The sequence below is a fragment of the Heterodontus francisci genome, chromosome 22, assembly GCF_036365525.1.
Source record: "Heterodontus francisci isolate sHetFra1 chromosome 22, sHetFra1.hap1, whole genome shotgun sequence".
NCBI lineage: Eukaryota > Metazoa > Chordata > Chondrichthyes > Heterodontiformes > Heterodontidae > Heterodontus > Heterodontus francisci.
The window spans coordinates 39,508,976-39,531,709 of NC_090392.1; the positions used below are offsets into that span (position 1 = coordinate 39,508,976).

Below are 22,734 nucleotides of genomic sequence, written 5' to 3' on the forward strand. Positions count from 1 at the left end.
ATTGTACGAAGCACAAAACAGAGCTTATTTAACAATGTCACACTGTTCTGCTGCGGAAATCTTTCCCCTGACAGACAAACTCTCCAGGCCACAGTTCCACCCTATCCCAGACCTTGCCCCTTCGCCTTTCCCTCTGCCTCTGCACTCGCTTTATACCTGTTCAATCTCTAACCTTTATCCAGTTGTGAAGAAAGGCTACCCACCAGAATGTCTAACACTGTTTGTCTTTCCAGATTTGCTGCCTGAGTTGCTGCGCATTTCCTGCATTTTCTCTTTTCATTTCAGGTTTCCAGCATCCACCATTCGTTTGCTTTTGCACTCACAATGTTGACGGTTCGTCTCCAGGTAGCTACCGTTAGACCCGGTTTCCCAGGCAAAGAGGCTTTTATTGAGGATACTGCCACATGGCAAAAGGCCAATCTGCCCCCATGCCCTTTTTACCGACAGACTAAGCTTGGAATCTCCCACACCTGAGGGGCAGGTTCTGACACACAGTAAAATGCGACCTGGTAGGTGACTCAATCTGGGCTGGGTGGAGCATGACTTGATTGACAAGCCTCGTGCTATATCAGACCTGGCCGTAGCCAGTGCTCCCCCTTTCGCGACTGGAATGGATATGTGCAGTCAGGATGGTGAACGTCTCTGGTTTTAAGATCTATCGTGCTCGACAGGTATTTTAAATGAACGGCGGGACTGAGTGAGATTGTGTGTGCGTGTCTGAACCGTGTTGTGGGACTGTGTAAGTTTGTGTATGTCTCAGAACCGTGCTGTGGGACCGTGTGAGTTTGTGTGTGGCTTTGCAGCGTGTTGTGGGACGCTGTGAGTTTAATGTGTCTCTGAACGGTGTTCTCGGTCTGTCTGAGTTTGTCTGCGGGTTTCTGAACCGTTTTGTCGGACTGTGTGAGTTTGTGTGCTTGTTTCTGAACCGTGTTGTGGCATTGTGTGAGTTTATGCGTACTTTCTGCTTATTTATTGCTCTCTTACTTTGCTTTGACTCATCGAAAAATGTATACACAACACAGATACACACAAATACATTGAGAAGTAACACACGCACACACAAACACGCATTTATTCAGAATGAGCACACTGATACACCCATAATACTCAAGTGCACAATATTTATATATTTAGAACCTGATATATATTATCAAAATAAAAGGAGATTTACAACTGACACACTCACAATGCATCGCCCTCATAACATCAAGACTCTCAGTTTCGATAGAACCATCACAGCCACAGCCACAGACACACACACGCTTTATATTGCCAAATGGTCCAGTTTGAAGTTTTAAGAAAAGTCTGTACAACAAAAATGGAAAGAGTTTTCACAAGTTGCCCGTCCTGTTGAGTATTTGCAGCGATTTCCCACTCTCACAGCAGTGATTCTGATTCACGATGTGTGGAATTGGATTTGAAAACTGAAGAAAATTCAGCGCTTGGTGCTCAGCTGTCACGAGCAATTCCACACCTGCTTTGATCAGCTGTTAGCAGTGGACTGGAACAATGTCAGCCAGGGACTTTTAGTGTACATCAATAAAAGTGAACTTATTTAATGCAGGTAAAATATCATTAAAATGGTCCACCGCATTCAACTTGTTTTCCCTAATCCCAGCGGTGGAACAGTCCCAGATTGTGCAGCCATTGAATGAATTTGCATTGCTTTTTTCGAAGCCCGACCGACCTTAATATATTTAGCATGGGTTCGACGTCTGTGCATGGTTTTTGCTCATTTCATTGAAAATTGCTTATCATGAATGCATGGAAACAGTCAGGGAATGGATCAGAGAAGCGTTGTTAAATAATCAGGAAAAGAAGACACCAATGCAAACACAGAGAGTAGAAGAAGCACGTCCAGGGGCGCTAAGTGAGACGCTCAATACGGGCCGACGTCCCTGGATGGGTTTGAACCACCAACCTTTCGGTTAACAGCCGAATGCGCTAGCCAATTGCGCCACAGAGACAACCACAGCAAAATCATGCAAGACACTGCAAACCAGTGTTTCAATGAATTCGAGTCTCAGGTCGTGTGAGCTGGAGAATCCTGCCAGTCATCAGCTTTTCCAGATCGACGCTGCGGGATGGTATCTGTTTATCTCTGCCATCTGGTGGTACAAATCAAAATTTCTCCCCAGCACTTTTTCCGTCAGTCGGAGAACCATTTCACAAGGGGACAATATCAAAACGGTTGTGGCAATTCAACAATTGTACGAAGCACAAAACAGAGCTCATTTAACAATGTCACACTGATCTGCTGCGGAAATCTTTCCCCTGACAGACAAACTCTCCAGGCCACAGTTCCACCCTATCCCACACCTTGCCCCTTCGCCTTTCCCTCTGCCTCTGCACTCGCTTTATACCTGTTCAATCTCTTACCATTATCCAGTTATGAAGAAAGGCTACCCACCAGAAAGTCTAACACTGTTTGTCTTTCCAGATGTGCTGCCTGAGTTGCTGCGCATTTCCTGCCTTTTCATTTCAGATTTCCAGCATCCACCATTCGTTTGCTTTTGCACTCACAATGTTGACGGTTCGTCTCCAGGTAGCTACCGTTAGACCCGGTTTCCCAGGCAAAGAGGCTTTTATTGAGGATACTGCCACATGGCAAAAGGCCAATCTGCCCCCATGCCCTTTTAACCGACAGACTAAGCTTGGAATCTCCCACACCTGAGGGGCAGGTTCTGACACACAGTAAACTGCGACCTGGTAGGTGACTCTATCTGGGCTGGGTGGAGCATGACTTGATTGACAAGCCTCGTGCTATATCAGAACTGGCCGGAGCCAGTGCTCCCCCTTTCGCTACTGGAATGGATATGTGCAGTCAGGATGGTGAACCTCTCTGGTTTTAAGATCTATCGTGCTCGACAGGTATTTTAAATGAACGGCGGGACTGAGTGAGATTGTGTGTGCGTGTCTGAACCGTGTTGTGGGACTGTGTACGTTTGTGTATGTCTCTGAACCGTGCTGTGGGACCGTGTGAGTTTGTGTGTGGCTTTGCAGCGTGTTGTGGGACGCTGTGAGTTTAATGTGTCTCTGAACGGTGTTCTAGGACTGTGTGAGTTTGTCTGCGGGTTTCTGAACCGTTTTGTCGGACTGTGTGAGTTTGTGTGCGTGTGTCTGAACCGTGTTGTGGCATTGTGTGAGTTTATGTGTACTTTCTGCTTATTTATTGCTCTCTTACTTTGCTTTAACACATAGAAAAATGTATACACAACACAGATACATACAAATACATTGAGAAGTAACACACGCACACACACACACACATTTATTCAGAATGAGCACACTGATACACCCATAATACTCAAGTGCACAATATTTATATATTTAGAACCTGATATATATTATCAAAATAAAAGGAGATTTACAACTGACACACTCACAATGCATCGCCCTCATAACATCAAGACTCACAGTTTCGATAGAACCATGACAGCCACAGCCACAGACACACACACACGCTTTATATTGCCATATGGTCCAGTTTGAAGTTTAAAGAAAAGTCTGTACAACAAAAATTGAAAGAGTTTTCACAAGTTGCCCGTCCTGTTGAGTATTTGCAGCGATCTCCCACTCTCACAGCAGTGATTCTGAGTCACGATGTGTGGAATTGGATTTGAAAACTGAAGAAAATTCAGCGCTTGATGCTCAGCTGTCACGAGCAATTCCACACCTGCTTTGATCAGCTGTTAGCAGTGGACTGGAACAATGTCAGCCAGGGACTTTTAATGTACATCAATAAAAGTGAACTTATTTGATGCAGGTAAAATATCATTAAAATGGTCCACCGCATTCAACTTGTTTTCCCTAATCCCAGCGGTGGAACAGTCCCAGATTGTGCAGCCATTGAATGAATTTGCATTGCTTTTTTCGAAGCCCGACCGACCTTAATATATTTAGCATGGGTTCGACGTCTGTGCATGGTTTTTGCTCATTTCATTGAAAATTGCTTATCATGAATGCATGGAAACAGTCAGGTAATGGATAAGAGCAGCGTTGTAAAATAATCAGGAAAAGAAGACACCAATGCAAACACAGAGAGTAGAACAAGCACGTCCAGGGGCGCTAAGTGAAACGCTCCACAAGGGCCAACGTTCCTGGGTGGGCTTGAACCACCAACCTTTCGGTTAAAAGCCGAACGCGCTAGCCAATTGCGCCACAGAGACGACCACAGTAAAGTCACCCAAGACACTGCAAACCAGTGTTTCAATGAATTCGAGTCTCAGGTCGTGTGAGCTGGAGAATCCTGCCAGTCATCAGCTTTTCCAGATCGACGCTGCGGGGTGGTATCTGTTTATCTCTGCCATCTGGTGGTACAAATCAAAATTTCTCCCCAGCACTTTTTACGTCAGTCGGAGAACCATTTCACAAGGGGACAATGTCAAAACGGTTGCGGCAATTCAACAATTGTACGAAGCACAAAACAGAGCTCATTTAACAATGTCACACTGTTCTGCTGCGGAAATCTTTCCCCTGACAGACAAACTCTCCAGGCCACAGTACCACCCTATCCCACACCTTGCCCCTTCGCCTTTCCCTCTGCCTCTGCACTCGCTTCATACCTGTTCAATCTCTAACCTTTATCCAGTTGTGAAGAAAGGCTACCCACCAGAAAGTCTAACACTGTTTGTCTTTCCAGATGTGCTGCCTGAGTTGCTGCGCATTTCCTGCATTTTCTCTTTTCATTTCAGGTTTCCAGCATCCACCATTCGTTTGCTTTTGCACTCACAATGTTGACGGTTCGTCTCCAGGTAGCTACCGTTAGACCCGGTTTCCCAGGCAAAGAGGCTTTTATTGAGGATACTGCCACATGGCAAAAGGCCAATCTGCCCCCATGCCCTTTTAACCGACAGACTAAGCTTGGAATCTCCCACACCTGAGGGGCAGGTTCTGACACACAGTAAACTGCGACCTGGCAGGTGACTCAATCTGGGCTGGGTGGAGCATGACTTGATTGACAAGCCACGTGCTATATCAGAACTGGCCGGAGCCAGTGCTCCCCCTTTCGCTACTGGAATGGATATGTGCAGTCAGGATGGTGAACGTCTCTGGTTTTAAGATCTATCGTGCTCGACAGGTATTTTAAATGAACGGCGGGACTGAGTGAGATTGTGTGTGCGTGTCTGAACCGTGTTGTGGGACTGTGTAAGTTTGTGTATGTCTCTGAACCGTGCTGTGGGACCGTGTGAGTTTGTGTGTGGCTTTGCAGCGTGTTGTGGGACGCTGTGAGTTTAATGTGTCTCTGAACGGTGTTCTAGGACTGTGTGAGTTTGTCTGCGGGTTTCTGAACCGTTTTGTCGGACTGTGTGAGTTTGTGTGCGTGTTTCTGAACCGTGTTGTGGCATTGTGTGAGTTTATGTGTATTTTCTGCTTATTTATTGCTCTCTTACTTTGCTTTGACACATAGAAAAATGTATACACAACACAGATACACACAAATACATTGAGAAGTAACACACGCACACACACACACACATTTATTCAGAATGAGCACACTGATACACCCATAGTACTCAAGTGCACAATATTTATATATTTAGAACCTGATATATATTATCAAAATAAAAGGAGATTTACAACTGACACACTCACAATGCATCGCCCTCATAACATCAAGACTCACAGTTTCGATTGAACCATGACAGCCACAGCCACAGACACACACACGCTTTATATTGCCATATGGTCCAGTTTGAAGTTTTAAGAAAAGTCTGTACAACGAAAATTGAAAGAGATTTCACAAGTTGCCCGTCCTGTTGAGTATTTGCAGCGATTTCCCACTCTCACAGCAGTGATTCTGAGTCACGATGTGTGGAATTGGATTTGAAAACTGAAGAAAATTCAGCGCTTGGTGCTCAGCTGTCACGAGCAATTCCACACCTGCTTTGATCAGCTGTCAGCAGTGGACTGGAACAATGTCAGCCAGGGACTTTTAGTGTACATCAATAAAAGTGAACTTATTTGATGCAGGTAAAATATCATTAAAATGGTCCACCGCATTCAACTTGTTTTCCCTAATCCCAGCGGTGGAACAGTCCCAGATTGTGCAGCCATTGAATGAATTTGCATTGCTTTTTTCGAAGCCCGACCGTCCTTAATATACGGGTTCGACGTCTGTGCATGGTTTTTGCTCATTTCATTGAAAATTGCTTATCATGAATGCATGGAAACAGTCAGGTAATGGATCAGAGCAGCGTTGTTAAATAATCAGGAAAAGAAGACACCAATGCAAACACAGAGAGTAGAACAAGCACGTCCAGGGGCGCTACGTAAAACGCTCAATAAGTGCCGATGTTCCTGGGTGGGCTTGAACCACCAACTTTTCGGTTAAAAGCCGAACGCGCTAGCCAATTGCGCCACAGAGACGACCACAGCAAATTCACCCAAGACACTGCAAACCAGTGTTTCAATGAATTCGAGTCTCAGGTCGTGTGAGCTGGAGAATCCTGCCAGTCATCAGCTTTTCCAGATCGACGCTGCGGGGTGGTATCTGTTTATCTCTGCCATCTGGTGGTACAAATCAAAATTTCTCCCCAGCACTTTTTCCGTCAGTCGGAGAACCATTTCACAAGGGGACAATGTCAAAACGGTTGCGGCAATTCAACAATTGTACGAAGCACAAAACAGAGCTCATTTAACAATGTCACACTGTTCTGCTGCGGAAATCTTTCCCCTGACAGACAAACTCTCCAGGCCACAGTTCCACCCTATCCCACACCTTGCCCCTTCGCCTTTCCCTCTGCCTCTGCACTCGCTTCATACCTGTTCAATCTCTAACCTTTATCCAGTTGTGAAGAAAGGCTACCCACCAGAAAGTCGAACACTGTTTGTCTTTCCAGATGTGCTGCCTGAGTTGCTGCGCATTTCCTGCATTTTCTCTTTTCATTTCAGGTTTCCAGCATCCACCATTCGTTTGCTTTTGCACTCACAATGTTGACGGTTCGTCTCCAGGTAGCTACCGTTAGACCCGGTTTCCCAGCCAAAGAGGCTTTTATTGAGGATACTGCCACATGGCAAAAGGCCAATCTGCCCCCATGCCCTTTTAACCGACAGACTAAGCTTGGAATCTCCCACACCTGAGGGGCAGGTTCTGACACACAGTAAACTGCGACCTGGCAGGTGACTCAATCTGGGCTGGGTGGAGCATGACTTGATTGACAAGCCTCGTGCTATATCAGAACTGGCCGGAGCCAGTGCTCCCCCTTTCGCTACTGGAATGGATATGTGCAGTCAGGATGGTGAACGTCTCTGGTTTTAAGATCTATCGTGCTCGACAGGTATTTTAAATGAACGGCGGGACTGAGTGAGATTGTGTGTGCGTGTCTGAACCGTGTTGTGGGACTGTGTAAGTTTGTGTATGTCTCTGAACCGTGCTGTGGGACCGTGTGAGTTTGTGTGTGGCTTTGCAGCGTGTTGTGGGACGCTGTGAGTTTAATGTGTCTCTGAACGGTGTTCTAGGACTGTGTGAGTTTGTCTGCGGGTTTCTGAACCGTTTTGTCGGACTGTGTGAGTTTGTGTGCGTGTTTCTGAACCGTGTTGTGGCATTGTGTGAGTTTATGTGTATTTTCTGCTTATTTATTGCTCTCTTACTTTGCTTTGACACATAGAAAAATGTATACACAACACAGATACACACAAATACATTGAGAAGTAACACACGCACACACACACACACATTTATTCAGAATGAGCACACTGATACACCCATAATACTCAAGTGCACAATATTTATATATTTAGAACCTGATATATATTATCAAAATAAAAGGAGATTTACAACTGACACACTCACAATGCATCGCCCTCATAACATCAAGACTCTCAGTTTCGATAGAACCATCACAGCCACAGCCACAGACACACACACACGCTTTATATTGCCATATGGTCCAGTTTGAAGTTTTAAGAAAAGTCTGTACAACAAAAATTGAAAGAGTTTTCACAAGTTGCCCGTCCTGTTGAGTATTTGCAGCGATTTCCCACTCTCACAGCAGTGATTCTGAGTCACGATGTGTGGAATTGGATTTGAAAACTGAAGAAGCTTCAGCGCTTGGTGCTCAGCTGTCACGAGCAATTCCACACCTGCTTTGATCAGCTGTCAGCAGTGGACTGGAACAATGTCAGCCAGGGACTTTTAGTGTACATCAATAAAAGTGAACTTATTTGATGCAGGTAAAATATCATTAAAATGGTCCACCGCATTCAACTTGTTTTCCCTAATCCCAGCGGTGGAACAGTCCCAGATTGTGCAGCCATTGAATGAATTTGCATTGCTTTTTTCGAAGGCCGACCGACCTTAATATATGGGTTCGACGTCTGTGCATGGTTTTTGCTCATTTCATTGAAAATTGCTTATCATGAATGCATGGAAACAGTCAGGTAATGGATCAGAGCAGCGTTGTTAAATAATCAGGAAAAGAAGACACCAATGCAAACAGAAAGAGTCGAACAAACACGTCCAGGGGCGCTAAGTGAAACGCTCAATAAGGGCCGACGTCCCTGGGTGGGCTTGAACCACCAACCTTTCGATTAACAGCCGAACGCGCGAGCCAATTGCGCCACAGAGACGACCACAGCAAAAACACCCAAGACACTGCAAACCAGTGTTTCAATGAATTCGAGTCTCAGGTCGTGTGAGCTGGAGAATCCTGCCAGTCATCAGCTTTTCCAGATCGACGCTGCGGGATGGTATCTGTTTATCTCTGCCATCTGGTGGTACAAATCAAAATTTCTCCCCAGCACTTTTTCCGTCAGTCGGAGAACAATTTCACAAGGGGACAATGTCAAAACGGTTGCGGCAATTCAACAATTGTACGAAGCACAATACAGAGCTCATTTAACAATGTCACACTGTTCTGCTGCGGAAATCTTTCCCCTGACAAACTCTCCAGGCCACAGTTCCACCCTATCCCACACCTTGCCCCTTCGCCTTTCCCTCTGCCTCTGCACTCGCTTTATACCTGTTCAATCTCTAACCTTTATCCAGTTGTGAAGAAAGGCTACCCACCAGAAAGTCTAACACTGTTTGTCTTTCCAGATGTGCTGCCTGAGTTGCTGCGCATTTCCTGCATTTTATCTTTTCATTTCAGATTTCCAGCATCCACCATTCGTTTGCTTTTGCACTCACAATGTTGACGGTTCGTCTCCAGGTCGCTACCGTTAGACCCGGTTTCCCAGGCAAAGAGGCTTTTTTTGAGGATACTGCCACATGGCAAAAGGCCAATCTGCCCCCATCCCTTTTAACCGACAGACTAAGCTTGGAATCTCCCACACCTGAGGGGCAGGTTCAGACACACAGTAAACTGCGACCTGGTAGGTGACTCAATCTGGGCTGGGTGGAGCATGACTTGATTGACAAGCCTCGTGCTGTATCAGAACTGGCCGGAGCCAGTGCTCCCCCTTTCGCTCCTGGAATGGATATGTGCAGTCAGGATGGTGAACGTCTCTGGTTTTAAGATCTATCGTGCTCGACAGGTATTTTAAATGAACGGCGGGACTGAGTGAGATTGTGTGTGCGTGTCTGAACCGTGTTGTGGGACTGTGTAAGTTTGTGTATGTCTCTGAACCGTGCTGTGGGACCGTGTGAGTTTGTGTGTGGCTTTGCAGCGTGTTGTGGGACGCCGTGAGTTTAATGTGTCTCTGAACGGTGTTCTAGGACTGTGTGAGTTTGTGTGCATGTTTCTGAACCGTGTTGTGGCATTGTGTGAGTTTATGTGTACTTTCTGCTTATTTATTGCTCTCTTACTTTGCTTTGACACATAGAAAAATGTATACACAACACAGATACACACAAATACATTGAGAAGTAACACACGCACACACACACACACATTTATTCAGAATGAGCACACTGATACACCCATAATACTCAAGTGCACAATATTTATATATTTAGAACCTGATATATATTATCAAAATAAAAGGAGATTTACAACTGACACACTCACAATGCATCGCCCTCATAACATCAAGACTCACAGTTTCGATAGAACCATGACAGCCACAGCCACAGACACACACACACGCTTTATATTGCCATATGGTCCAGTTTGAAGTTTTAAGAAAAGTCTGTACAACAAAAATTGAAAGAGTTTTCACAAGTTGCCCGTCCTGTTGAGTATTTGCAGCGATTTCCCACTCTCACAGCAGTGATTCTGAGTCACGATGTGTGGAATTGGATTTGAAAACTGAAGAAAATTCAGCGCTTGGTGCTCAGCTGTCACGAGCAATTCCACACCTGCTTTGATCAGCTGTTAGCAGTGGACTGGAACAATGTCAGCCAGGGACTTTTAGTGTACATCAATAAAAGTGAACTTATTTGATGCAGGTAAAATATCATTAAAATGGTCCACCGCATTCAACTTGTTTTCCCTAATCCCAGCGGTGGAACAGTCCCAGATTGTGCAGCCATTGAATGAATTTGCATTGCTTTTTTCGAAGCCCGACCGACCTTAATATATTTAGCATGGGTTCGACGTCTGTGCATGGTTTTTGCTCATTTCATTGAAAATTGCTTATCATGAATGCATGGAAACAGTCAGGGAATGGATCAGAGCAGCGTTGTTAAACAATCAGGAAAAGGAGACACCAATGCAAACACAGATAGTAGAACAAACACGTCCAGGGGCGCTTAGTGAAACGCTTAATAAGGTCCGACGTCCCTGGGTGGGCTTAAACCACCAACTTTTCGGTTAACAGCCGAACGCGCTAGCCAATTGCGCCACAGAGACGACCACAGCCAAATCACGCAAGACACTGCAAACCAGTGTTTCAATGAATTCGAGTCTCAGGTCGTGTGAGCTGGAGAATCCTGCCAGTCATCAGCTTTTCCAGATCGACGCTGCGGGATGGTATCTGTTTATCTCTGCCATCTGGTGGGACAAATCAAAATTTCTCCCCAGCACTTTTTCCGTCAGTCGGAGAACCATTTCACAAGGGGACAATGTCAAAACGGTTGCGGCAATTCAACAATTGTACGAAGCACAAAACAGAGCTCATTTAACAATGGCACACTGTTCTGCTGCGGAAATCTTTCCCCTGACAGACAAACTCTCCAGGCCACAGTTCCACCCGATCCCAGACCTTGCCCCTTCGCCTTTCCCTCTGCCTCTGCACTCGCTTTATACCTGTTCAATCTCTAACCTTTATCCAGTTGTGAAGAAAGGCTACCCACCAGAAAGTCTAACACTGTTTGTCTTTCCAGATGTGCTGCCTGAGTTGCTGCGCATTTCCTGCATTTTCTCTTTTCATTTCAGATTTCCAGCATCCACCATTCGTTTGCTTTTGCACTCACAATGTTGACGGTTCGTCTCCCGGTAGCTACCGTTAGACCCGGTTTCCCAGGCAAAGAGGCTTTTATTGAGGATACTGCCACAATTCAAAAGGCCAATCTGCCCCCATGCCCTTTTAACCGACAGACTAAGCTTGGAATCTCCCACACCTGAGGGGCAGGTTCTGACACACAGTAAACTGCGACCTGGTAGATGACTCAATCTGGGCTGGTTGGAGCATGACTTGATTGACAAGCCTCGTGCTATATCAGAACTGGCCGGAGCCAGTGCTCCCCCTTTCGCTACTGGAATGGATATGTGCAGTCAGGATGGTGAACGTCTCTGGTTTTAAGATCTATCGTGCTCGACAGGTATTTTAAATGAACGGCGGGACTGAGTGAGATTGTGTGTGCGTGTCTGAACCGTGTTGTGGGACTGTGTAAGTTTGTGTATGTCTCTGAACCGTGCTGGGGGACCGTGTGAGTTTGTGTGTGGCTTTGCAGCGTGTTGTGGGACGCTGTGAGTTTAATGTGTCTCTGAACGGTGTTCTAGGACTGTGTGAGTTTGTCTGCGGGTTTCTGAACCGTTTTGTCGGACTGTGTGAGTTTGTGTGCGTGTTTCTGAACCGTGTTGTGGCATTGTGTGAGTTTATGTGTACTTTCTGCTTATTTATTGCTCTCTTACTTTGCTTTGACACATAGAAAAATGTATACACAACGCAGATACACACAAATACATTGAGAAGTAACACACGCACACACACATTTATTCAGAATGAGCACACTGATACACCCATAATACTCAAGTGCACAATATTTATATATTTAGAACCTGATATATATTATCAAAATAAAAGGAGATTTACAACTGACACACTCACAATGCATCGCCCTCATAACATCAAGACTCACAGTTTCGATAGAACCATGACAGTCACAGCCACAGACACACACACACGCTTTATATTGCCATATGGTCCAGTTTGAAGTTTTAAGAAAAGTCTGTACAACAAAAATTGAAAGAGTTTTCACAAGTTGCCCGTCCTGTTGAGTATTTGCAGCGATTTCCCACTCTCACAGCAGTGATTCTGAGTCACGATGTGTGGAATTGGATTTGAAAACTGAATAAAATTCAGCGCTTGGTGCTCAGCTGTCACGAGCAATTCCACACCTGCTTTGATCAGCTGTTAGCAGTGGACTGTAACAATGTCAGCCAGGGACTTTTAGTATACATCAATAAAAGTGAACTTATTTGATGCAGGTAAAATATCATTAAAATGGTCCACCGCATTCAACTTGTTTTCCCTAATCCCAGCGGTGGAACAGTCCCAGATTGTGCAGCCATTGAATGAATTTGCATTGCTTTTTTCGAAGCCCGACCGACCTTAATATATTTAGCATGGGTTCGACGTCTGTGCATGGTTTTTGCTCATTTCATTGAAAATTGCTTATCATGAATGCATGGAAACAGTCAGGTAATGGATCAGAGCAGCGTTGTTAAATAATCAGGAAAAGAAGACACCAATGCAAACACAGAGAGTAGAACAAGCACGTCCAGAGGCGCTAAGTGAAACGCTCCACAAGGGCCGACGTTCCTGGGTGGGCTCAAACCACCAACCTTTCAATTAACAGCCGAACGCGCTAGCCAATTGCGCCACAGAGACAACCACAGCAAAATCACGCAAGACACTGCAAACCAGTGTTTCAATGAATTCGAGTCTCAGGTCGTGTGAGCTGGAGAATCCTGCCAGTCATCAGCTTTTCCAGATCGACGCTGCGGGATGGTATCTGTTTATCTCTGCCATCTGGTGGTACAAATCAAAATTTCTCCCCAGCACTTTTTCCGTCAGTCGGAGAACCATTTCACAAGGGGACAATGTCAAAACGGTTGCGGCAATTCAACAATTGTACGAAGCACAAAACAGAGCTCATTTAACAATGTCACACTGTTCTGCTGCGGAAATCTTTCCCCTGACAGACAAACTCTCCAGGCCACAGTTCCACCCTATCCCAGTCCCTGCCCCTTCGCCTTGCCCTCTGCCTCTGCACTCGCTTTATGCCTGTTCAATCTCTAACCTTTATCCAGTTGTGAAGAAAGGCTACCCACCAGAAAGTCTAACACTGTTTGTCTTTCCAGATGTGCTGCCTGAGTTGCTGCGCATTTCCTGCATTTTCTCTTTTCATTTCAGATTTCCAGCATCCACCATTCGTTTGCTTTTGCACTCACAATGTTGACGGTTCGTCTCCAGGTAGCTACCGTTAGACCCGGTTTCCCAGGCAAAGAGGCTTTTATTGAGGATACTGCCACATGGCAAAAGGCCAATCTGCCCCCATGCCCTTTTAACCGATAGACTAAGCTTGGAATCTCCCACACCTGAGGGGCAGGTTCTGACACACAGTAAACTGCGACCTGGTAGGTGACTCAATCTGGGCTGGGTGGAGCATGACTTGATTGACAAGCCTCGTGCTATATCAGAACTGGCCGGAGCCAGTGCTCCCCCTTTCGCTACTGGAATGGATATGTGCAGTCAGGATGGTGAACGTCTCTGGTTTTAAGATCTATCGTGCTCGACAGGTATTTTAAATGAACGGCGGGACTGAGTGAGATTGTGTGTGCGTGTCTGAACCGTGTTGTGGGACTGTGTAAGTTTGTGTATGTCTCTGAACCGTGCTGTGGGACCGTGTGAGTTTGTGTGTGGCTTTGCAGCGTGTTGTGGGACGCTGTGAGTTTAATGTGTCTCTGAACGGTGTTCTAGGACTGTGTGAGTTTGTCTGCGGGTTTCTGAACCGTTTTGTCGGACTGTGTGAGTTTGTGTGCGTGTTTCTGAACCGTGTTGTGGCATTGTGTGAGTTTATGTGTACTTTCTGCTTATTTATTGCTCTCTTACTTTGCTTTGACACATAGAAAAATGTATACACAACACAGATACACACAAATACATTGAGAAGTAACACACGCACACACACACACACAGTTATTCAGAATGAGCACACTGATACACCCATAATACTCAAGTGCACAATATTTTTATATTTAGAACCTGATATATATTATCAAAATAAAAGGAGATTTACAACTGACACACTCACAATGCATCGCCCTCATAACATCAAGACTCACAGTTTCGATAGAACCATGACAGCCACAGCCACAGACACACACACACGCTTTATATTGCCATATGGTCCAGTTTGAAGTTTTAAGAAAAGTCTGTACAACAAAAATTGAAAGAGTTTTCACAAGTTGCCCGTCCTGTTGAGTATTTGCAGCGATTTCCCACTCTCACAGCAGTGATTCTGAGTCACGATGTGTGGAATTGGATTTGAAAACTGAAGAAAATTCAGCGCTTGGTGCTCAGCTGTCACGAGCAATTCCACACCTGCTTTGATCAGCTGTTAGCAGTGGACTGGAACAATGTCAGCCAGGGACTTTTAGTGTACATCAATAAAAGTGAACTTATTTGATGCAGGTAAAATATCATTAAAATGGTCCACCGCATTCAACTTGTTTTCCCTAATCCCAGCGGTGGAACAGTCCCAGATTGTGCAGCCATTGAATGAATTTGCATTGCTTTTTTCGAAGCCCGACCGACCTTAATATATTTAGCATGGGTTCGACGTCTGTGCATGGTTTTTGCTCATTTCATTGAAAATTGCTTATCATGAATGCATGGAAACAGTCAGGTAATGGATCAGAGCAGCGTTGTTAAATAATCAGGAAAAGAAGACACCAATGCAAACACAGAGAGTAGAACACGCACGTCCAGGGGCGCTAAGTGAAACGCTTAATCAGGGCCGACGTCCCTGGGTGGGCTCAAACCACCAACCTTTCGATTAACAGCCGAACTCGCTAGCCAATTGCGCCACAGAGACGACCACGGCAAAATCACGCAAGACACTGCAAACCAGTGTTTCAATGAATTCGAGTCTCAGGTCGTGTGAGCTGGAGAATCCTGCAAGTCATCAGCTTTTCCAGATCGACGCTGCGGGATGGTATCTGTTTATCTCTGCCATCTGGTGGTACAAATCAAAATTTCTCCCCAGCACTTTTTCCGTCAGTCGGAGAACCATTTCACAAGGGGACAATGTCAAAACGGTTGCGGCAATTCAACAATTGTACGAAGCACAAAACAGAGCTCATTTAACAATGTCACACTGTTCTGCTGCGGAAATCTTTCCCCTGACAGACAAACTCTCCAGGCCACAGTTCCACCCTATCCCAGACCCTGCGCCTTCGCCTTGCCCTCTGCCTCTGCACTCGCTTTATGCCTGTTCAATCTCTAACCTTTATCCAGTTGTGAAGAAAGGCTACCCACCAGAAAGTCTAACACTGTTTGTCTTTCCAGATGTGCTGCCTGAGTTGCTGCGCATTTCCTGCATTTTCTCTTTTCATTTCAGATTTCCAGCATCCACCATTCGTTTGCTTTTGCACTCACAATGTTGACGGTTCGTCTCCAGGTAGCTACCGTTAGACCCGGTTTCCCAGGCAAAGAGGCTTTTATTGAGGATACTGCCACAATTCAAAAGGCCAATCTGCCCCCATGCCCTTTTAACCGACAGACTAAGCTTGGAATCTCCCACACCTGAGGGGCAGGTACTGACACACAGTAAACTGCGACCTGGTAGGTGACTCAATCTGGGCTGGGTGGAGCATGACTTGATTGACAAGCCTCGTGCTATATCAGAACTGGCCGGAGCCAGTGCTCCCCCTTTCGCTACTGGAATGGATATGTGCAGTCAGGATGGTGAACGTCTCTGGTTTTAAGATCTTTCGTGCTCGACAGGTATTTTAAATGAACGGCGGGACTGAGTGAGATTGTGTGTGCGTGTCTGAACCGTGTTGTGGGACTGTGTAAGTTTGTGTATGTCTCTGACCCGTGCTGTGGGACCGTGTGAGTTTGTGTGTGGCTTTGCAGCGTGTTGTGGGACGGTGTGAGTTTAATGTGTCTCTGAACGGTGTTCTAGGACTGTGTGAGTTTGTCTGCGGGTTTCTGAACCGTTTAGTCGGACTGTGTGAGTTTGTGTGCGTGTTTCTGAACCGTGTTGTGGCATTGTGTGAGTTTATGTGTACTTTCTGCTTATTTATTGCTCTCTTACTTTGCTTTGATACATAGAAAAATGTATACACAACACAGATACACACAAATACATTGAGAAGTAACACACGCACACACACACATTTATTCAGAATGAGCACACTGATACACCCATAATACTCAAGTGCACAATATTTATATATTTAGAACCTGATATATATTATCAAAATAAAAGGAGATTTACAACTGACACACTCACAATGCATCGCCCTCATAACATCAAGACTCTCAGTTTCGATAGAACCATGACAGCCACAGCGGCAGACACACACACACGCTTTATATTGCCATATGGTCCAGTTTGAAGTTTTAAGAAAAGTCTGTACAACAAAAATTGAAAGAGTTTTCACAAGTTGCCCGTCCTGTTGAGTATTTGCAGCGATTTCCCACTCTCAGAGCAGTGATTCTGAGTCACGATGTGTGGAATTGGATTTGAAAACTGAAGAAAATTCAGCGCTTGGTGCTCAGCTGTCATGAGCAATTCCACACCTGCTTTGATCAGCTGTTAGCAGTGGACTGGAACAATGTCAGCCAGGGACTTTTAGTGTACATCAATAAAAGTGAACTTATTTGATGCAGGTAAAATATCATTAAAATGGTCCACCGTATTCAACTTGTTTTCCCTAATCCCAGCGGTGGAACAGTCCCAGATTGTGCAGCCATTGAATGAATTTGCATTGCTTTTTTCGAAGCCCGACCGACCTTAATATATTTAGCATGGGTTCGACGTCTGTGCATGGTTTTTGCTCATTTCATTGAAAATTGCTTATCATGAATGCATGGAAACAGTCAGGTGATGGATCAGAGCAGCGTTGTTAAATAATCAGGAAAAGAAGACACCAATGCAAACGCAGAGATGAGAACAAGCACGTCCAGGGGCGCGAAGTGAAACGCTCAATAAGGGCCGACGTCCCTGGATGAGCTTGAACCACCAACTTTTCGGTTAACAGCCGAACGCGTTAGCCAATTGCGCCACAGAGACGCCCACAGCAAAATCACGCAAGAGACTGCAAACCAGTGTTTCAATGAATTCGAGTCTCAGGTCGTGTGAGCTGGAGAATCCTGCCAGTCATCAGCTTTTCCAGATCGACGCTGCGGGATGGTATCTGTTTATCTCTGCCATCTGGTGGTACAAATCAAAATTTCTCCCCAGCACTTTTTCCGTCAGTCGGAGAACCATTTCGCAAGGGGACAATGTCAAAACGGTTGCGGCAATTCAACAATTGTACGAAGCACAAAACAGAGCTCATTTAACAATGTCACACTGTTCTGCTGCGGAAATCTTTCCCCTGACAGACAAACTCTCCAGGCCACAGTTCCACCCTATCCCAGACCTTGCCCCTTCGCCTTTCCCTCTGCCTCTGCACTCGCTTTATACCTGTTCAATCTCTAACCTTTATCCAGTTGTGAAGAAAGGCTACCCACCAGAAAGTCTAACACTGTTTGTCTTTCCAGATGTGCTGCCTGAGTTGCTGCGCATTTCCTATATTTTCTCTTTTCATTTCAGATTTCCAGCATCCACCATTCGTTTGCTTTTGCACTCACAATGTTGACGGTTCGTCTCCAGGTAGCTACCGTTAGACCCGGTTTCCCAGGCAAAGAGGCTTTTATTGAGGATACTGCCACATGGCAAAAGGCCAATCTGCCCCCATGCCCTTTTAACCGACAGACTAAGCTTGGAATCTCCCACACCTGAGGGGCAGGTTCTGACACACAGTAAACTGCGACCTGGTAGGTGACTCAATCTGGGATGGGTGGAGCATGACTTGATTGACAAGCCTCGTGCTAGATCAGAACTGGCCGGAGCCAGTGCTCCTCCTTTCGCTACTGGAATGGATATGTGCAGTCAGGATGGTGAACGTCTCTGGTTTTAAGATCTATCGTGCTCGACAGGTATTTTAAATGAACGGCGGGACTGAGTGAGATTGTGTGTGCGTGTCTGAACCGTGTTGTGGGTCTGTGTAAGTTTGTGTATGTCTCTGAACCGTGCTGTGGGACCGTGTGAGTTTGTGTGTGGCTTTGCAGCGTGTTGTGGGACGGTGTGAGTTTAATGTGTCTCTGAACGGTGTTCTAGGACTGTGTGAGTTTGTCTGCGGGTTTCTGAACCGTTTTGTCGGACTGTGTGAGTTTGTGTGCGTGTTTCTGAACCGTGTTGTGGCATTGTGTGAGTTTATGTGTACTTTCTGCTTATTTATTGCTCTCTTACTTTGCTTTGACACATAGAAAAATGTATACACAACACAGATACACACAAATACATTGAGAAGTAACACACGCACACACAAACACACATTTATTCAGAATGAGCACACTGATACACCCATAATACTCAAGTGCACAATATTTATATATTTAGAACCTGATATATATTATCAAAATAAAAGGAGATTTACAACTGACACACTCACAATGCATCGCCCTCATAACATCAAGACTCTCAGTTTCGATAGAACCATCACAGCCACAGCCACAGACACACAGACACGCTTTATATTGCCATTTGGTCCAGTTTGAAGTTTTAAGAAAAGTCTGTACAACAAAAATTGAAAGAGTTTTCACAAGTTGCCCGTCCTGTTGAGTATTTGCAGCGAATTCCCACTCTCACAGCAGTGATTGTGAGTCACGATGTGTGGAATTGGATTTGAAAACTGAAGAAAATTCAGCGCTGTCACGAGCAATTCCACACCTGCTTTGATCAGCTGTCAGCAGTGGACTGGAACAATGTCAGCCAGGGACTTTTAGTGTACATCAATAAAAGTGAACTTATTTGATGCAGGTAAAATATCATTAAAATGGTCCACCGCATTCAACTTGTTTTCCCTAATCCCAGCGGTGGAACAGTCCCAGATTGTGCAGCCATTGAATGAATTTGCATTGCTTTTTTCGTAGCCCGACCGTCCTTAATATATGGGTTCGACGTCTGTGCATGGTTTTTGCTCATTTCATTGAAAATTGCTTATCATGAATGCATGGAAACAGTCAGGTAATGGATCAGAGCAGCGTTGTTAAATAATCAGGAAAAGAAGACACCAATGCAAACACAGAGAGTAGAACAAGCACTTCCAGGGGCGCTAAGTAAAACGCTCAATAATGGCCGACTACCCTGGGTGGGCTTAAAACACCATCCCTTCGGTTAACAGCCGAATGCGCTAGCCAATTGCGCCACAGAGACGACCACAACAAAATCACCCAAGACACTGCAAACCAGTGTTACAATGAATTCGAGTCTCAGGTCGTGTGAGCTGGAGAATCCTGCCAGTCATCAGCTTTTCCAGATCGACGCTGCGGGATGGTATCTGTTTATCTCTGCCATCTGGTGGTACAAATCAAAATTTCTCCCCAGCACTTTTTCCGTCAGTCGGAGAACCATTTCACAAGGGGACAATGTCAAAACGGTTGCGGCAATTCAACAATTGTACGAAGCACAAAACAGAGCTCATTTAACAATGTCACACTGTTCTGCTGCGGAAATCTTTCCCCTGACAGACAAACTCTCCTGGCCACAGTTCGACCCTATCCCAGACCTTGCCCCTTCGCCTTTCCCTCTGCCTCTGCACTCGCTTTATACCTGTTCATTCTCTAACCTTTATCCAGTTGTGAAGAAAGGCTACCCACCAGAAAGTCTAACACTGTTTGTCTTTCCAGATGTGCTGCCTGAGTTGCTGCGCATTTCCTGCATTTTCTCTTTTCATTTCAGATTTCCAGCATCCACCATTCGTTTGCTTTTGCACTCACAATGTTGACGGTTCGTCTCCATGTAGCTACCGTTAGACCCGGTTTCCCAGGCAAAGTGGCTTTTTTTGAGTATACTGCCACAATGCAAAAGGCCAATCTGCCCCCATGCCCTTTTAACCGACAGACTAAGCTTGGAATCTCCCACACCTGAGGGGCAGGTTCTGACACACAGTAAACTGCGACCTGGCAGGTGACTCAATCTGGGCTGGGTGGAGCATGACCTGATTGACAAGCCTCGTGCTATATCAGAACTGGCCGGAGCCAGTGCTCCCCCTTTCGCTACTGGAATGGATATATGCAGTCAGGATGGTGAACGTCTCTGGTTTTAAGATCTATCGTGCTCGACAGGTATTTTAAATGAACGGCGGGACTGAGTGAGATTGTGTGTGCGTGTCTGAACCGTGTTGTGGGACTGTGTAAGTTTGTGTATGTCTCTGAACCGTGCTGTGGGACCGTGTGAGTTTGTGTGTGGCTTTGCAGCGTGTTGTGGGACGGTGTGAGTTTAATGTGTCTCTGAACGGTGTTCTAGGACTGTGTGAGTTTGTCTGCGGGTTTCTGAACCGTTTTGTCGGACTGTGTGAGTTTGTGTGCATGTTTCTGAACCGTGTTGTGGCATTGTGTGAGTTTATGTGTACTTTCTGCTTATTTATTGCTCTCTTACTTTGCTTTGACACATAGAAAAATGTATACACAACACAGATACACACAAATACATTGAGAAGTAACACACGCACACACACACACACATTTATTCAGAATGAGCACACTGATACACCCATAATACTCAAGTGCACAATATTTATATATTTAGAACCTGATATATATTATCAAAATAAAAGGAGATTTACAACTGACACACTCACAATGCATCGCCCTCATAACATCAAGGCTCTCAGTTTCGATAGAACCATCACAGCCACAGCCACAGACACACACACACGCTTTATATTGCCATATGGTCCAGTTTGAAGTTTTAAGAAAAGTCTGGACAACAAAGATTGAAAGAGTTTTCACACGTTGCCCGTCCTGTTGAGTATTTGCAGCGATTTCCCACTCTCACAGCAGTGATTCTGAGTCACGATGTGTGGAATTGGATTTGAAAACTGAAGAAAATTCAGCGCTTGGTGCTCAGCTGTCACGAGCAATTCCACACCTGCTTTGATCAGCTGTCAGCAGTGGACTGGAACAATGTCAGCCAGGGAATTTTAGTGTACATCAATAAAAGTGAACTTATTTGATGCAGGTAAAATATCATTAAAATGGTCCACCGCATTCAACTTGTTTTCCCTAATCCCAGCGGTGGAACAGTCCCAGATTGTGCAGCCATTGAATGAATTTGCATTGCTTTTTTCGAAGTCCGACCTTCCTTAATATATGGGTTCGACGTCTGTGCATGGTTTTTGCTCATTTCATTGAAAATTGCTTATCATGAATGCATGGAAACAGTCAGGTATTGGATCAGAGCAGCGTTGTTAAATAATCAGGAAAAGAAGACACCAATGCAAACACAGAGAGTAGAACAAGCACGTCCAGGGGCGCTAAGTAAAACGCTCAATAACGGCTGACGTCCCTGGGTGGGCTTGAACCACCAACTTTTCGGTTAACAGCCGAGCGCGCTAGCCAATTGCGCCACAGAGACGACCACAGCAAAATCACCCAAGACGCTGCAAACCAGTGTTTCAATGAATTCGAGTCTCAGGTCGTGTGAGCTGGAGAATCCTGCCAGTCATCAGCTTTTCCAGATCGACGCTGCGGGATGGTATCTGTTTATCTCTGCCATCTGGTGGTACAAATCAAAATTTCTCCCCAGCACTTTTTCCGTCAGTCGGAGAACCATTTCACAAGGGGACAATGTCAAAACGGTTGCGGCAATTCAACAATTGTACGAAGCACAAAATAGAGCTCATTTAACAATGTCACACTGTTCTGCTGCGGAAATCTTTCCCCTGACAGACAAACTCTCCAGGCCACAGTTCCACCCTGTCCCACACCTTGCCCCTTCGCCTTTCCCTCTGCCTCTGCACTCGCTTTATACCTGTTCAATCTCTAACCTTTATCCAGTTGTGAAGAAAGGCTACCCACCAGAAAGTCTAACACTGTTTGTCTTTCCAGATGTGCTGCCTGAGTTGCTGCGCATTTCCTGCATTTTCTCTTTTCATTTCACATTTCCAGCATCCACCATTCGTTTGCTTTTGCACTCACAACGTTGACGGTTCGTCTCCAGGTAGCTACCGTTAGACCCGGTTTCCCAGGCAAAGAGGCTTTTTTTGAGGATACTGCCACATGGCAAAAGGCCAATCTGCCCCCATGCCCTTTTAACCGACAGACTAAGCTTGGAATCTCCCACACCTGAGGGGCAGGTTCTGACACACAGTAAACTGCGACCTGGTAGGTGACTCAATCTGGGATGGGTGGAGCATGACTTGATTGACAAGCCTCGTGCTGGATCAGAACTGGCCGGAGCCAGTGCTCCTCCTTTCGCTACTGGAATGGATATGTGCAGTCAGGATGGTGAACGTCTCTGGTTTTAAGATCTATCGTGCTCGACAGGTATTTTAAATGAACGGCGGGACTGAGTGAGATTGTGTGTGCGTGTCTGAACCGTGTTGTGGGACTGTGTAAGTTTGTGTA

The 22,734-nt window shown here is 45.5% G+C and overlaps 8 non-coding genes across 8 annotated transcripts; all 8 read right to left on the bottom strand.

The window, feature by feature from the left end:
* Positions 1-1,893: 1,893 nt before the first annotated feature.
* On the bottom strand, positions 1,894-1,967 carry trnan-guu (transfer RNA asparagine (anticodon GUU)). The gene has a single exon. It is a non-coding gene; the product is annotated as a tRNA-Asn (tRNA).
* Positions 1,968-4,095: 2,128 nt separating this feature from the next.
* Positions 4,096-4,169, bottom strand: trnak-uuu (transfer RNA lysine (anticodon UUU)). The gene has a single exon. It is a non-coding gene; the product is annotated as a tRNA-Lys (tRNA).
* Positions 4,170-6,295: 2,126 nt separating this feature from the next.
* Positions 6,296-6,369, bottom strand: trnak-uuu (transfer RNA lysine (anticodon UUU)). The gene has a single exon. It is a non-coding gene; the product is annotated as a tRNA-Lys (tRNA).
* A 2,128-nt stretch (positions 6,370-8,497) lies between these two features.
* On the bottom strand, positions 8,498-8,571 carry trnan-guu (transfer RNA asparagine (anticodon GUU)). The gene has a single exon. It is a non-coding gene; the product is annotated as a tRNA-Asn (tRNA).
* Positions 8,572-10,659: 2,088 nt separating this feature from the next.
* trnan-guu (transfer RNA asparagine (anticodon GUU)) lies at positions 10,660-10,733 on the bottom strand. The gene has a single exon. It is a non-coding gene; the product is annotated as a tRNA-Asn (tRNA).
* A 2,129-nt stretch (positions 10,734-12,862) lies between these two features.
* trnan-guu (transfer RNA asparagine (anticodon GUU)) lies at positions 12,863-12,936 on the bottom strand. The gene has a single exon. It is a non-coding gene; the product is annotated as a tRNA-Asn (tRNA).
* A 2,135-nt stretch (positions 12,937-15,071) lies between these two features.
* Positions 15,072-15,145, bottom strand: trnan-guu (transfer RNA asparagine (anticodon GUU)). Its single transcript has one exon. It is a non-coding gene; the product is annotated as a tRNA-Asn (tRNA).
* A 6,523-nt stretch (positions 15,146-21,668) lies between these two features.
* trnan-guu (transfer RNA asparagine (anticodon GUU)) lies at positions 21,669-21,742 on the bottom strand. The gene has a single exon. It is a non-coding gene; the product is annotated as a tRNA-Asn (tRNA).
* Positions 21,743-22,734: the final 992 nt, after the last annotated feature.